This window comes from Bombina bombina, chromosome 1, assembly GCF_027579735.1.
Source record: "Bombina bombina isolate aBomBom1 chromosome 1, aBomBom1.pri, whole genome shotgun sequence".
In the NCBI taxonomy this organism is placed as follows: Eukaryota; Metazoa; Chordata; class Amphibia; order Anura; family Bombinatoridae; genus Bombina; species Bombina bombina.
Genome location: NC_069499.1, coordinates 117720219 through 117737532, shown reverse-complemented (window position 1 = coordinate 117737532; position 17314 = coordinate 117720219).

Below are 17314 nucleotides of genomic sequence, written 5' to 3'. Positions count from 1 at the left end.
TATCCTTACTTATTTTGATGAACTTTACCTGCCTAATTAAGGAATACTATATTTTATGTTACTGCTTAATTTGAACTGTTTGCATTATCAAATGCCCTGAAAGTAATACAGTTTATGAAGTTAATAAACTGTCACTTATTGGGCAGATAGTAATACATTATATGAAGCACTGACAACGAATTCATCAAGCTTCTTTTATGTTACAAACCTACTTTTGAGGAAATTGTTGGTTCTTATTTATAAAACAAAATTAAATGCTTGTTCAAATTGCTACAAATAAAGACTATTACAGGTTTTTAGATAGGGTTTTTATTTGTAGTTGGGGGGTAGTTGGGGGTGGTGGGTTTTACTGTTGGGGGTGTTTGTTTGTTTTTTTACAGGTAAAATAGCTGATTTCTTTGGGGCAATGCCCAGCAAAAGGCCCTTTTAAGGGCCATTGGTAATTTATTGTAGGGTAGGGGGTTTATTATTTGGAGGGGCTTTTTATTTTGATAGGGCTATTAGATTAGGGGCTCGATTTATCAAGACCCTACGGCTGCAAGTTCTCACAAGAACTTGCTCGCCGTAATTTATCAAGCAGCGGTCACCAGACCGCTGCTTCCTTAAGCTCTTTGCCACCTCTAAGGTGGCGCAATTCAATCTCCGCGGTCGAGTCCGACCGAGGAGATTGACAGCTCCTGCCTGCGCGTGATTGGCTGTGCGCGGGCAAGGTGCGGGATTGCACGCGAGCGCAAAAATTGCTGATTGTTGATTACCTGCGGGTAATTTCGCCCCGCAACAGGCGAGCTGAGGCGTACAGGAGCTCGTATACGTGCCCCTGTACGCCTCAGCTTTGATAAATCTAGCCCTAGGTGTAATTCGTTTTTATTTTTGATACTATGGTTTATTTGTTTTTGTAACTTAGTGGGGGTTTTTTTGTAACTTAGTGTTTTTTTTTTAGTAATTTAGTCATTTTTAATAATAGATTTAAATAATTTGATTAGGGTTAGGGTTTTTTAATATGTAATATAGTTAATTTAATTGGTAGTTTAATGTAATTTTAGTATAATAGTTAGAGTAGGTTAATTAATAGTTTAATATAGTTTATTTTAATTCTAAAGGTAAGTTTTAATTTATTATTAGATAGGAATGTGGTAATTTTAATGTAAAGTTAGTGGGTTAATAGCTTAAGTTAGTTTATGGCAATGTGGGGGGCTGGCGGTTTAGGGGTTAATAGGTTTAGTTAATGGTAGTGATGTGGGAGGCCAGAGGTTTAGGGGTTAATATTTTTGTTTTGGTTGCGGCGGGGTCCGGGAGTGGCGGAATAGGGGTTAATACATTTATTTAGTTGCGGCGGGGTCCGGGAGCGGTGGGATAGGGATTAATAACTTTATTAAAGTTGCGGCGGGGCCCGGGAGCGGCGGGATAGGGGTTAATAACTTTATTACAGTTGCGGTGGGGTCCGGGAGCAGCAGTATAGGGGTTAATAACTTTATTACAGTTGCGGTGGAGTCCGGGAGCGGCGGGATAGGGGTTAAACATTTTATTATAGTGACGGCGTTTAGTGACAGGATATAAATAAAGTTGGGAAAAAGCCGAATAGCAGCGAGATCAATGACTGCTAGTTAACAACAGTCCAATGCTCATTGCTCCGTACCTGGTGAGCGGCTTTTTGCCGCCTTTTTTATAAATATGGAGAGCATATTCAGGTCCACGGCTGCGAAGTTAGGCGATATTAGGCGAGCATATCGGTGCCGGTGAATGCAGCATAGTTGAGGCTTTGATAAATATCCCCCCATATATTGAATAATAGGAGAGGAGATAAATAATGAGTACCAGCCCTGGAGGGAATATTGTGGTCTCTGGGCCTGATGCTGGACGTCCCTGTTTAGTATAGCTAGAAATCCTTCTGTAAAACCCTTACCCCGTTGCTAGCAGGTTGCTTGCACACGTATAGCACTGACAGAGGGGTAGAATTGTATTTGTCTTTTTCTGCTTCCCAAGTTCCTGGCAGGGTGCACAGTCTCATGCTTAGATGTGTCCAGTTTACTAAGTCTCATTATTTTCTTTCCCATAGTCTATGACAGATGCATTGTTGACACAAGTGTCCTCCAGGTTTGGATGATCTTTTAAATAACAGTAAACATACTTAAATGTCAACAGCTGATCCTATTGAGGGGATATAATGCTTTAACCCTTTCACCCAAGACACTAGTGATCAGTTGCTAATCTAAAAGGGGGGATAGCCTAGTGGTACCAATGTCAAACTTCTGGGTAACGTCTGTTAAAGGGATAGTGTACTGTAATTTTTCTCTCTTTTAATGTGTTCCCTCCTAATGATCCTTTTTACCTGCTAGAGTGTATTAAATTGGTACCAAGTAGCTCCTTTACTCCTATTTCAGTATTTGAAATAGCTGATTCAGACTGTGGTATAGCCACCTATACTGAAGGTTTTGATACTGGAGTATATGCTATTGACAAGCCTAAGTAAACACAGCCAGCAGAAGAAGTTACACTCTCAGTGTAATAAAATGATAATTTTCCATTGTTCTCTCTATGTATTGAGTTTTGGAGTTCCAGACAAATATAAGATAAGGAAGCAAGTGTGTGTACACAAAGTGATAACATAATGCGATATGATATTACCTGAAACTCAACCCATTGTAATAGGCTGTGGTTTCAAAGCACAAAACCAGCTACTTCATATACACAAATAAACATAAAAATATTTTATACTCTGCAGTTGGTAAAACAAGTCATTTAAAATACATTAATGGAAAAACAATTTTACAGTGTACTGTCCTTTTAAGGTGCATCAAAAATAGTAACAAAATTATTCACAAAAAAAATCGTATTTTATCAAAAACGTAAAATTTGTATGTAAATTACTCACAATCGCCTAGATTACGAGTCTTGCGTTAGCCTTAAAAAGCAGTGTTGAGGGGACTCAAAGCTGCTTTTTAACGCCCACTGGTATTACGAGTCTGACAGGTACAGGTGTACCGCTCACTTTTTTCCTGCGATTTTCGCATACCGCAAATCCCCTTACGTCAATTGCGTATCCTATCTTTTTAATGGGATTTTCCTAACGCCGGTATTACGATTGCTTGAAAAAGTGAGCGGTAGACCCTCTCGTGTCTAGACTCCTACCGCATTTAAAAGTCAGTAGTTAAGAGTTTTATGGGCTAACGCCGTAACATAAAACTCTTAACTAAAGAGATAAAAAGTACACTAACACCCATAAACTACATATTAACCCCTAAACCCAGCCCCCCCCCACATCGCAAACACTTAAATAAATTATTTAACCCCTCATCTGCCGACTGGACATCGCCGCCACTGTAATAAATATATTAACCCCTAAACCGCCACACTCCCACCTCGCAAACAATAATTAAATTTTATTAACCCCTAATCTGCCATCCCTAACATCGCCGACACCTATCTACATTTATTAACCCCTAATCTGCCGCCCCCAATGTCGCAGCTACTATATTAAATTTATTAACCAATAAACCTAAGTCTAACCCTAAGTCTAACCCCCCTAACTTAAATATAATTTAATTAAAACAAAATAAAATTACTACAATTAAATAAATTAATCCTTTTTAAAACTAAATACTTACCTATAAAATAAACCCTAAGCTAGCTACAATATAACTAATAGTTACATTGTAGCTAGCTTAGGATTTATATTTATTTTATAGGCAACTTTGTATTTATTTTAACTAGGTAGAATAGTTATTAAATAGTTATTAACGATTTAATAGCTACCTAGTTAAAATAAGTACAAATTTACCTGTAAAATAAATCCTAACCTAAATTACAATTACACCTAACACTACACTATCTTTAAATTAATTACATAAACTAACTACAATTAACTACAATTAAATTAAATAAACTAAAGTACCAAAAAAAAGAAACACTAAATTACAAAAAATAAAAAAATAATTACAATTTTTTTAAGCTAATTACACCTACTCTAATCCCCCTAATAAAATTAAAAAGCCCCCCAAAATAATAAAATTCCCTACCCTATACTAAATTACAAATAGCCCTTAAAAGGGACTTTTGCGGGGCATTGCCCCAAAGTAATCAGCTCTATTACCTGTAAAAAAAAACTACAATACCCCCCAACATTAAAACCCACCACCCACACACCCAACCCTACTCTAAAACCCACCCAATCCCCCCTTAATAAAACCTAACACTACCCCCTTGAAGATCACCCTACCTTGAGCCATCTTCACCTAGCTGGGCACAAGTGGACCTCCAGAGGGGCAGAAGTCTTCATCCGATCCGGGCAGAAGAGGACATCCAGACCGGCAGAAGTCTTCATCCAGGCAGCATCTTCTATCTTCTTCCATCCGGAGCGGAGCGGGTCCATCTTGAAGACATCCGACGCGGAGCATCCTCTTCCATCCGACGGCGACTGAAGAATGAAGGTTCCTTTAAGTGACGTCATCCAAGATGGTGTCCCTTCAATTCCGATTGGCTGATAGAATCCTATCAGCCAATCGGAATTAAGGTAGAAAAAATCCTATTGGCTGATCCAATCAGCCAATAGGATTGAAGTTCAATCCTATTGACTGATTAGAACAGCCAATAGGATTGAACTTCAATTCTAGGTGGCAGCGGTGTCCGGAGCGGCAGATTAGGGGTTAATAATATAATGTATGTGGCGACGATGTCGGGGGTGGCAGATTAGGGGTTAATAAGTGTAATATTAGGGGTGTTTAGACTCAGGTTCATGTTAGGGTGTTAGGTGTAGCCATAAATGTATTTTCCCCATAGGAAACAATGGGGCTGCGTTAGAAGCTGGACGATGCTTTTTTGCAGGTGTTAGGTTTTTTTTTAGCCAGCTCAGCCCTATTGTTTCCTATGGGGAAATCGTGCACGAGCATGTTCAGCCAGCTCACCGCTGACTTAAGCAATGCTGATATTGAGGTGAGATGTGGAGCTAAATTTTGCTCAACACTCACTTTTGTGAGGCTAACGCCGGCTTGCAGAAAACTCGTAATACCAGCGTTGTCTTAAGTGAGTAGTGAGAAAAAAAGGCTTGTTAGCACCGCACACCATTACCGACAAAAACTCGTAATCTAGCCGAATGTAAATAGTAATTTAAGTATTTAAAGTGCAATAAAACATGTTGAGATCTGTGCATATCCTAAAAGGGCTAATTAAGTAAAAATAGTTTGCATAAAAATTACTGGCAAGTATTTTAAAATAATTTTCAAAAATAAGCAAAATTAGTTACATAAACATGCTGTCTGGAATCTGGATTAGACTGATCCACACCCCTTATCAGTGTTTAGCATCAGAAACACAGGCATTGTATTTCATCCGAGTTCACAGTAGCTTATTTGCTTCTAAGCATGCTCCAGCGGATAATGAGCGTTAACGTTTTGCATTCTACCAAAGCTAAGGTTGATATAGATACAGCCATAAAAGGAATTGTGTGTGGGGAGTTAGAGCTGTGCAATACAGAAACATAAAAGAAAGGGTTAATGTCAAGGCACTGCAGTATAAATTTGCAGGTAACGTAATTTAAAGTACATATTATTATATTTGGTCTCTATCCCAACTTGTTTTATGTCCCTTTAAGTACACGGGATGTGCCAAAATCACGTAGAAATTTGTACTTATATGTACAAAATACAAAACGTAATTATTGTTTATTTGTAAAATGTGCTGAACATGGACGTATTTAAAAATGTCTCTCTAATGCCAGCGTAATTATGTAAAGATTTTGCGCACTGCAGATCTCACAGTTTTTTCTTGCAAACTAAAAGGTGGCAGCTTTTCTCAAAACACTAAAAATACTTATAACTCTCATAGACAAACAAATGCATACGAAAATATAGCTGATTGTAAGATGATATACTCAAAAAGCAGCATAATGTGCTTTATATTGGCTGCAGGATTTAATTTTTAAAGTGCGCCCCCTGCTCACTGCAAACTTTGCTCCACTGGGCGACGTGTCCCTTTACAGAAAGCTCCATTACTTTAACTGGAGACATCTCATCACTCCCAGGGACGGCTCCTTTTTTTTTTATTTTTTTTTTTATTGGGTTTCACAACAAATGTAAATACATTTTTCTTCAAGTTTGTTTACAGTGATGGTAAATATAGACAATAGCTAGTTTTCCTCTTCCATTGCAAATCTATATCTGAACAATAGTCACTGATCTTTCGTTTAGTTGAGAGGTTAGCATAGGCCATCATTTAGTTCAATATGTCACTTGAAAATCTTTATAATGTAATGTCCATTTCAACTTATATAATAACAATAAATAACAATAACTTATGTGTTAAGTAACATGGAATGGCAAAGAGAAACTAAAACAGAACAAAGAAATGTCCACATTAGGGTCATGCCATAGATATTTATTCAATCTATACTAGACTTGTGCATGGCGGAAAAATATGGTTCGGTTCGGATCGATTCAGATGTTTTCGAATTTCGGTTCGGATCAATTTGAATTCAGAAAAAAGCAAATGCATTCGTTTCAGATTCGTTTTCGATTCATTTGGATTTGAATAAATTCGGCTGGATTTGGTTAGATTCGAAAATTCGGAATTTCAGTATGTGTTAGGTGGGATGTGCTGTGTATTAGACTAGTATTATGTACTGTATATTAGGTGTAACCCATAGCAGAGTGATATAACCTAATATACTGTACAATACTAGTGTAATCCATGGCCATCCGAATCTACCGAATAAATCTGAACTAATTCAGATTTATTCGGTAGATTCGGTACTACTGTAATTCGGAAATTTGAATTGATCCGAATCTCCGAATTTAACAAATTCGGCCGAATTTCGATTTGTTTCTATTCAAAATGCACATGTCTAATCTATACATTGGTACCAGGTATCTTAATTGTGTCTACAGTATAGTAGTCTTTCTGTCTCAGCCCATCACCAAATAGCTGTCTCGAGAGGGAGTGATTTAACACTTCTGTACGCTAACCTGGTTGTTTTGCTAGTCTGTGGGTGTATCTATAGAGTGCATTAGTGATTCCCAGTAAAATTTTACATCTAGGAATGTGGAAAGCCTATGTCGTCTGTAAAATCCATATTGTTCTAGAGGCATAGTTTCTGAGACTTTTGCCATCTATTGCTGGAATGTGGGTAATTGGGAGGATTTCCAGTTTTGTGCTATCAGTAGTTTAGCGCTGTTTAGGCATATTTGTATCAAGATAGAACGTATCTTACATCGACATTCTGGTCTCTTGTTCAATAAGGCTACTTCAGGGGATAGCTCAAAGCTTGCGTTTACTATCGCTCGTAAGGTCTGCTCTACCGATTTCCAAAAGGGGGTTATCTTGGGACACTGCCACCACATGTGTGACATGTTGCCTACTTCACCACATCCTCTCCAACACAAGGCAGATGAGGAGGGGTAGATTTTATGTAATCTAATGGATTTTAAAGTTCAACTCTATTATGCATGTGGAAGTAGATGATTTACGTGTATTGTTATATAGGTTCCTCCACTCTTTCTCCTCTAAGTGTATATTCAACTCCTGTTGCCAATTTATTGTATATACCGGCAGTCCCTCCAGTTTTGCATTGTCAAGGGTGCTTTTTGCGAGCGAGAGAGTACCTTTGGGAGGGATAGCCGCTTAGTATAGTTGTTCATATGGAGTGGGGTCTCTAACTAGGTTTCCTTTAAATTGATTGGTACGTATGTAGTGGCTTAATTGGGAGTATTTGAGCCAGGATTTAAAGGCTCCATTTAATATGTCTGACATATCGTGTCTTGGTTTCAGTGTCTGGCCGTCTAGCATTGTGGTGATGGGGACTGAATATGGAAGTTCCCATATCACTGCAGTTTTCCCCATAGGTTCTTAACCTCCTTTAAGCTCCATATTTGCTGAAATTGGAGTCAACGGGGATTGGGGTGATGATAACTTTGGGAAATGTTTCACTAAATAATACCAGGTGTCTAATATGTGCCTATAAAATGGTGATTTGTGGCATACGAGTGGTCTATGGTTTTTAGGTATCCAACATATTGATCCTGGCTTAGGGGCTCTTAAGATCTGAAAGTCCAATGACACCCACGCCTTTGCATCCTTTTTGCTATGCCAATCCAATATGTGTTGTAGGGCTATTGATTGGTAGTAGTTCTCCAACTTTGGCATTCCTAGCCCCCCTCTTTAAGTGTACAATATAATGTAGCCATGTTTATACATGGTTTTATTTTGCCCCAGATAAATAAGTTAATGGATTTTTGTATTTGCAGTAGGTAGTATTTGGGTAGTGTGATTGGGATCATCTGTAATATAAGTATTTTTGGGAGAATTGTCATTTTAATTGCCTGGTTTCTGCCCCACCATGACAGTGGTTTATTTTGCCATGTTTGGAGAGTGTGTTGTATGGAAGTTTGTAATGGTTTATAATTTGCAGCAAATAGTTTTGCTAGAATGGGGGTCAGTGATATACCCAGGTATATTAGGTAGGAAGTCTGTATTTTATAAGGGCAAATGGTTTAAAACTGTTGGAGTTCTCTTCGGGTAAGGGAGATATTAAGGACTTCTGATTTTTGCTTTATAATCAAAAAATTGAAAAGACTGCCAAATTTATCAAATTCTCCTAGTAATGCTGGAAAGGATTGTGTGGGAGATGTCAGTGTCAACAAAACATTGTCCGCAAACATAGATACTTTATATTGATTTGGGCCTATGGTCACCCTGAATGTCTGTGTTTGCCCGTATTCGTGATGCTAGCGACTCCATACCCAGCACAAAGATTATGGGGGATAAGGGGCATCCTTGTCTAGTCACATTCACAATCGAGAAGCTTTGTGATAATACTTCATTTACTTTTACCTTGGCTGTTGGACTGGAATAAAGTTGAAAAATTCTATGGATCATTTTATCTCCAAATCCAAAATGTATTAATGTGCTTTTTAAATACGGCCAATTAACTCTGACAAAGGCTTGTTCCACATCAGTGGAGACCAGGACTGTGGGGATTTTATTTGATACGACATATTCCATTATATGTAGTGCTCTGATGGTATTGTCTCTGTCCTCCCTGAGCGGAATGAAGCCTGTCTGGTCTAGGTGTATTATGGATGGCAAAATTGCACTAATTATTTTCTCTAGAACTTTTGCATATATTTTTATATCACCATTTAACAATGAGATCGGGCGGTAACTGTTGGGGCACGTTGGAGATTTCCCTTTATTATGTAGGACTGTAATGTGTGCCTCTAGGAGTTGAAACAAATTTGTAAGGTGGGGTGCTAGGGTTTCATAAAAATATGTTTATAATATGTATTTGTTAGACCGTCTGGGCCAGGGCTTTTATGGGCTGGGAAACTCTTAATTATTGTTATGACTTCTTGTATAGAAATCGGCTCTTCTAGCGATTTGACTACTGATTCCATTATTGTTGGTAAATTTTAAGTAATTTGTGATTTGTGTGTGTGTTTGTGCACACCTGTAGGGGGGGGTATATAGTCACTAAATGCATTTGCGATTTCTTTGCAATTATAGGTTTCTTTGTTTGTGTTGTTGATTATTTTGTGTATATAGTTGGTATATGTTCTTTTCTTTAGAGCCCTTGCAAGCAAAGAGCCTGCTCTATTCCCTTCGATAAATATAGTTTCTTGAGATAATATGCTTTCCTGTGTACTTCTTTGTGTAATAGATTGTGTAGTTATTTCCTAGATTTGGTTAAGTTATCAGAGTTTTCTAGTGAGGACGGCATGCTTGTTCAGCAGTTCTAAGTTGCCTCAATAACTCGGTATATTCCTTATTGTATGCCTTATTAAAGGGACACTGAACCCAAATTTTTTCTTTTGTAATTCAGAAAGAGCATGCAATTTTAAGCAACTTTCTAATTTACTTCTATTATCATTTTTTTCTTTGTTCTCTTGCTATCATTATTCGAAAAAGAAGGCATCTAAGCTTTTTTTTGGTTTCAGGACTCTGGACAGCACTTTTTTATTGGTGGATGAATTTATCCACCAATCAGCAAGGACAACCCAGGTTGTTCACCAAAAATGGGCCGGCATCTAAACTTACATTCTTGCATTTCAAATAAAGATACCAAGAGAATGAAGAACATTTTATAATAGGAGTAAATTAGAAAGTTGCTTAAAATGTCATGCTCAATCTGAATCACGAAAGAAATTTTTTGGGTACAGTGTCCCTTTAAGGATTGCTTTTTGTTTAATTAGATCCCCCCTTATCACCACTTTGTGAGCTTCCCAGATCATCGCTGGGGAGGACTGGGGGGGATTGATTAAACTGGAAATATTCAGCTAATGTTTTAGATATTTTGTCTAAGATTTGGGGTTGTAGTAGCAAGGTGTCATCCAGTTTCCATCAAATATCTGTGGATGGTCTTTCGGGCCACTCCAGAATCAGTGATACCGAAGAATGGTCTGACCAGAGGGTTGGGTCAATATTCTTTGGCTAACATCAGTCCTAGATGGTCCACTTAAATATAATCTAGTCTGGAGTGTGTTTTGTAAAGGTTAGAGAAAAAGGAGTATGTTTTGTGGGTCGGATGCTGTATTCTCCATACATCTAGCAGGCTGAGTTCTTCATATATTGTGTTATTGTTTTAATGGTGTTTTATTATTGTGAACTTTTAGCTAGGGAGCAGTCGGGTTACGGATTTAGTGCAATATTGAAGTCTCCTGCTAATATCACCATTCCTTTTGCTACTTCTAATAATTTCCCTGTGACTTTCTTAAAAAAATGGGTCTGCCCACTGTTTGGGGTGTAAACATTCGCTAGTGTAATCAGTTTGTTAAATAGGGTGCCTATCACTATCAGATATCTACCTTCTGAGTCTTGGAAAGTGTTAGTTATTTGGAAATGAAGTGATTTTTGGAATAGTATAGCTACTCCATTTCTTTTTTTATTTATGTGGGAGCTAAAATAACCAGTAGGGTAGTGCTTACTCGAGAGTTTGGGTTGTAAGTCCCATTTAAAATGGGTTTCTTGTAGAAATATAATCTCACTTTTCTGCTTATGGAACCAATTAAGGGCAATTGATCTTTTTGTCAGGGAGTTCAGGCCTTTGGTATATTGGGTCAGTATTCTAAGCATTCTTCCAGTCATTGTGTCAGTTCAGGGATTAAGTGTCGTCTGCTAGTCGACCTGTATTGATGTTTTACCTGGTCTTTGAAGGTGTATAGTGAACCCTGTGTACCATTAAGTGTTTGTGCAAGTGCATATCTCTTCCATCCAAGCTTATTATTTGCATTTTCAATGAAAACAACTTCAACAATAACTATAACAATAAACAACAATATGAGATTACATATACCCATACATAACATATGGCGACAAAAATGTGAATAAACATGAGAATGAAAGTAAATATGGAAAAGAAAATGAAAACTGAAATGAAAAGGAGACTGGAAATGAGAATGAATAGGAAAAGAGGGGGGTATACCACTTGGTTCACATAGGAACATGAACATGGGGGGGGTATCTGCTGCTTCCTTTCAAAATTTAATCAGATAGTATGTTTTACCCTACAATGTTTAAATTTAACCCCTTTCTACAATATAGAATGTCTGTACATATGGGGTCACACATACAACTGTATGTAAGTCCGTCACCGATTTCTTTGGTAGTGAAGACATATATCAGTGAGTGTCCTTACGTGCTATTGCACGCCCCAGAGATGATGATAATCTTTTTTTAGAATCCTGAAGCCTACAGTTCGTTATGGGGGAAATATATCTGCATCTCAAGTGCTGGAATTCGGCTGATGTCGTTTCCTGTTCACCTTGTTCCATCCATTTCTTTGTGGTTTAGGGACTGTTGCTGAGTATGTGCCTCCTGGAGATACAGAAGTATCCAGAGAAGGCAAAGATGGTTGGGGTATATTGAGTTGCTTGCAGAAGCTGTCAAGATCATCTGGTGTTCTGTAGATTGCGATTTGTGATCCCTGTAGAACTTTGATACAGAAGGGGAATCCCCATCTGTTTGGGATTTTTAGGTCTTGTAAGTGCAGGGTCAGGCATCTAGCTTCTTTTCTTTTGCTGAGTGTAATAGCGCTCAGATTGGTATAGATCTGTATGTTATCGCCCTCAAATGTGATATGGCGCATCATCCTGGAAGCCTCCATTATTCTCTCTTTATCTGCAAAGATTTGGAATTTGAGGACAATATCTCTGGGAGGCTTACCCTCTGGCGGCTTTGGTCTCAAGGCTCAATGGGCTCTCTCAACAGGTATGGTCATGGTGTCTTTGCTCTGCAGCAAGAATTGAAATAGGCTCTGCAAGTGTTGGGGTATTTGATTTGGGGCTATTTTCTCATATACTCCTTGTAACCTAAGGTTGTTCCTTCTGCCCCTGTTGTCTAAATCTTCAAGCAGCAGCTGCATTTGCTGAATTAGGGAGAATTGGACTTCTATAGATCTATTAGATCTATCAGTGTCATTTTGTATGGTGTCTATATCATCTTCAATATTAGCGACTCTATCTCCTAATTCTGAGAGATCATTTTATACTTCCGTGAGGCCCTCTTTAAATAGTTTCCCTACATTGGTAAGGAGGGAGGCAAAATATGCCTTGTTGGGGAGATTTTCTATGGCTGCTCTTGTGCATGAACTGTTGTGGAGTCTTTCTCTGATTGCATGTTATCTGCGTCTTGTGAATCAGAGCAAACTGTGTCTGGAGCTTCTAGCACTTTGAAGAAGTTATTAAATTTTATTGGTGGAGATGGCTCAATTTTAGCTGATTTATCTTGTCTAGGAGATCTCCTTGCAGCCATCTTGGCTTCTGAACCTAAAACTTTACTTGTGTCACTGTGTTTGGACAGGTGCAGGTTCTTGCAGGCAGTATCTGTCAGAGGTTTGATCTTTTATAATTGTCAGTGCTTGCGCAGGTTTTCAGACTACAATGTGTAGTGGTTGGTATATGTACCGTTATACTGGGTCGGACCAGGCCATCTACTGTGGGCACCTCTCTGCTGTTTTACTTGCAGTGTAGGTATTGCTGTGGGTTGAGAAGCTATACCTTCTTTGTGTGCTGCTTATTGTGAGGGGTGTATTGCTGTCTAGCTATTAAATTTTCATGTGTTGTCCACAGCCTGGCGCGGCCTACGTGCTTAGGCCTTCCTCCCCTGCACCTATTTGTATTTTATATCTGCTTTTGCGTTTGGTTTGCTAGCGCTTCTATTGGATTTTTATGCTGTTTAGTCTCTTTGTTTGTGCACATCTGTGAGCGATCAAGATCGCTGTCTTACCACAGCTTGTGGCACCCCACGTGCGTATTCCTTGTTAGGATGTTGAGTCTCACATTAAGCTCAGTGTATCTTTGCTGCCCTCTGCATTATTGCAGCGGGAGTTGTATCCAGATGCTCCCAGCATGCTCCGGTTCCCGAATCTGCAATCTGTGAGGCTTTTGTGGTCTATATTGAGTCAGATTGGGCTTAGGAAGCGCATGTAGCACCGGAGCTTCACTCTTTAGCAGCCATGCTGGACGGTGGCTGGCTCCGCCCCCCCGGGACAGCCCCTTTTTTTACAATAATTCCACCAGGCCAGCCCCTGCGAGGGTCGGAAGGAAAATCCACGTCTGATCTGGTGAAGTTTGGACCCTCGGGCCTCAAGTGCTTTTGCATTGTCTTTTTATTATGCATTTGTTGGTTATGTAATTCTACTGTTTTAAGTATTAAGTAATCTTTAAGTACTAGTTATAGAAAAAAACAAGATGGTTTAGATGGAATAATAATCCAAGGTATGGGAGGGGTGTGACAGAGAGATACTAAAATGTTCATGTTTCATTGTTCTTTCTCTCTGTATTGATTTTTGAGTAAAGTGAGAAATAAGATAAGAAATACTTTGTGTGACTTATTAGACAGATAAGCTAATAAGGTCTGCTTTCCCTAAAAGCTCAGCCCATTTAATATGGTTTTGGTTTCAATTAGCAGAAACAGCTATTTTGTATACAAAAACAAACCCAGAACAACTTAATACATCATTTATTTTTTATTTTAAGATTTTTTTTTTTTTTAATGGGCCGCAAAAGAGCTAAATGCCTTTTTAAGGGCAGTGTCCAGCCAAACACACTTTTCAGGGCAATTTCTAGAGTAGTTTTATTTTAGATAACATTTCTTTTGGTGGTAGTGGTGGTGGTGGTGGTGGGGGGGGGGGGGGTAATTGTAGAGTTATGTAGATTTATTTTTTAAAGAAAAAGAGCTGACACTTTAGGACAATGCCCTACAAAAGGCCCTTTTAAGGGCAATTTCTGTAGTTTAGTGTTTGTTTTTTTAGGTAATTTTTTTTTTTTTTTAAAGATACAGATTTTTATTTATATACAGTATGTAAGGTTAGTCTCTTTGTGGGTGTTAGGTTAGGGGGTTTAAATGTTAGTGGGTTACTTTGCAATGGGGTGTGTGGCAGTTTAGGCGTTAATAGTGTAGTGGGTTACTTTGCAATGGGGTGTGTGGAGCTTTTGAAGTTAGTAGTGTACTGGGTTACTTTGCTATGGGGTTGTGACGGTTTAGGGATAAATAGTGTAGTGGGTTACTTTGCGATAGGGTTGTGTGGCGGTTTAGGGGTAAATAGAATAGTTTAGTGCAACTGTTTCCTCCCGCCAAACTCTTTACGCAACCTTTCAGGCGTAAAAAGTTTGAGCATTAAATGCGATTGGGTTAGAGTGATCGCATTTACTTTCAACTTGTAATACGAGCAGACCTGTAAATTACATAAAGAATTACATAAAGAACACTGCAATCTTGCGATCTTGCTTACGTTCTTTGCGCTAACGATAGCAATCCCTTTGTAAACTGGCTCTATGTCAGCAATTGCTTTTAAAATATTAGCTGCCACTCTGGCAGACAAGAAGTTAACAGAGCAATATTTAAAATCAACACATATCAACACCTCATTATTGCAAGTCCCCTTTTCTACTTGATTTTCATAACCACATAATGAACTACATCTGGGTTCTTTTTTTAATATAAATTAATTTATAACTCAGAGATGTTACTCTGTGTTTATATTCTCAGATGTAGGATTCAATACACATGCAGAGTTTCCAGATGTTTTAGAATGTTTTTCGAAGCTCTTAAATTGTATGGTTTTTCAACTATACTGCAAATTTAGGGATGCAAACCACATTTTTGGAAATATTTGTCTTCTATTTAAGGAAGTTTGGTTTATTTTTCCTGCCAAGTTGTCTCAAACACATATATAGAAAATGTGCTGGAGAATGCATCATATTTATTGTTGAATCAATCTTTACTGTATCATTTTTTGGGGGAATTAAAAGAAATTATTCATACGAAAGGCCTCTCGGGACCACACATGCTTAGTTATTATTGCAATCCTTAAAAAGATATGAAAATCCCTAATTTTCAATCAGGTTTTAACATTTTCACAATAGCTAGGCTACAGAAAGGAAAGCTTACTACGTGCAATCCCCTTTAATGTCATTGGAGTTTAATAAATTGTTTACAGATTGCTCATTTACTTTAGTTTTTTGAAATAGCTGTTTGTATACCCACCTGTACTGAAAATGTCAAAACTTATACGATACCAAGAGAACAAAGCAAAGCTGATAATTTAAGTAAATTGGAAAGTTGTTTAAAATTAAATGCTCTATCTAAATCATGAAAGTTTAATTTTGAATGTACTGTCCCTTTAAATGATCGTTAAAGAAAAGTTATGTAAACAATAAGGCTTGGCAAAAAAAAAAAAATCACACTATCAGCAGGGATTTGGATAGAAAACTAAAATGTTAATTTTCCATTGCATTGATCTCACTGTCTATATTGAGATAAGGTAAGGAGAATTTTGTGTAAAAATTGAGATATAAGCTAATGAAGTCTGCTCTCCCTGCAAGCTCAGCTTATTTCATTGGGTTGTGGTTTCATTAAGCAGAAACAGCTATTTCACATAAATAAAATAAAGGAAAGATGTTCCATACATTTTATACTGTACAGCTGGTATAATTCATTTGAATCACATTAATTATAGTAAACGGTCTCCTTAGGAGGAACAATAAAGCCAAACATATTAATAAGATTAGTAGGCTTCCGATTTAATATTTTGGCAAATATCAAGTTTCTTTGTACTTTTATTGCATTTGTAATCTTAACTGGACTAAGATTCAGGTTCTCTAGAGCTCTCTTGTCTAGTCAGTATTATGAGGCTTATTTTAAAGGCAAATTTTACCTTTGTAACTGTGTATCTTATTACGAAGAACTCACTAATATAAATGTGGAGATAAAATAATTTTGAGATTCTGGCACTTAATTCTCTTTGAATGGAATTGAGCTCATAAACAATGTCATATGTGATGTCATTGATGGTGTCATGTAAAACTCCCTGGGGGAGCAATGTAATTCTTTGGAAGTTCCTTTCCTGCTTTTTTATATGTATATATATATATATATATATATATATATATATATATATATATATATATATATATAGTTATACATTGTAATTAAAGAATCAGTAGGAAAGCCAGGAAAAATAGTTAATGCGGAACATGTTAAGTGCAGGAGAGGAGCAAATGGGCAACATCTTAAACTTAAATAAAATAGTAGCTAGTGATACTGCTACAAGCCAGTAGCAGCACATAAAGACATTTTAAAGTGCCATAAAACATTATGAGTTATGATTAAGTGGGGTAAAACAGTGTTTGAAAAAAAGTGTAAAAAAAAGCTTATAAATATTTTAATAAAATTTCCAAAAATCTGCAAAATTACTTACACTTTAGTGTTGCTTACTCCCCCCCCCCCCATTATTGGAGTCCTTCTCCAATCCTTGTGAAATCATATAACAAAGTGTGCATGTGAGGATAATTACTTATGCAAGCAAGGGAGGATGAGGAGGGACAGCAGGTACTGCTATTGTTTGTTGCCAAGAGGCTTCACATGCTTTGTGAAAGCGTCAACATTATACTGTGCACTGCTTTAGTCAGATGTCATGTGACTCTGCCCCCTACCGTTCCATATATGGAAATGCCCAGGAGGGAGCTTGCTGCAAACAAAACTATGCCTGAATTAAAGGGGTTAATGGGGGTTAAAGCAGAAACCATTTTGCAGGTAATCTTTGGCTGCATTATATATTTAGAAACTTATGTGAGTTCAAACCATTTTATGTCACTTTAACCACATGATCAAAATGTTTGTGTTGCATTGATTTGTTTGTTAAATAAATGGGGTTCTCACTCAAGCAAATGCATGGGATAAAGCGAATTTGGTGATTATATATATATATATATATATATATATATATATATATATATATATATATATATATATATATATATATATATATATATATATATATATGACACAAATCAAATCAGGCACTCAAAATAAATTTTTATGATTCAGA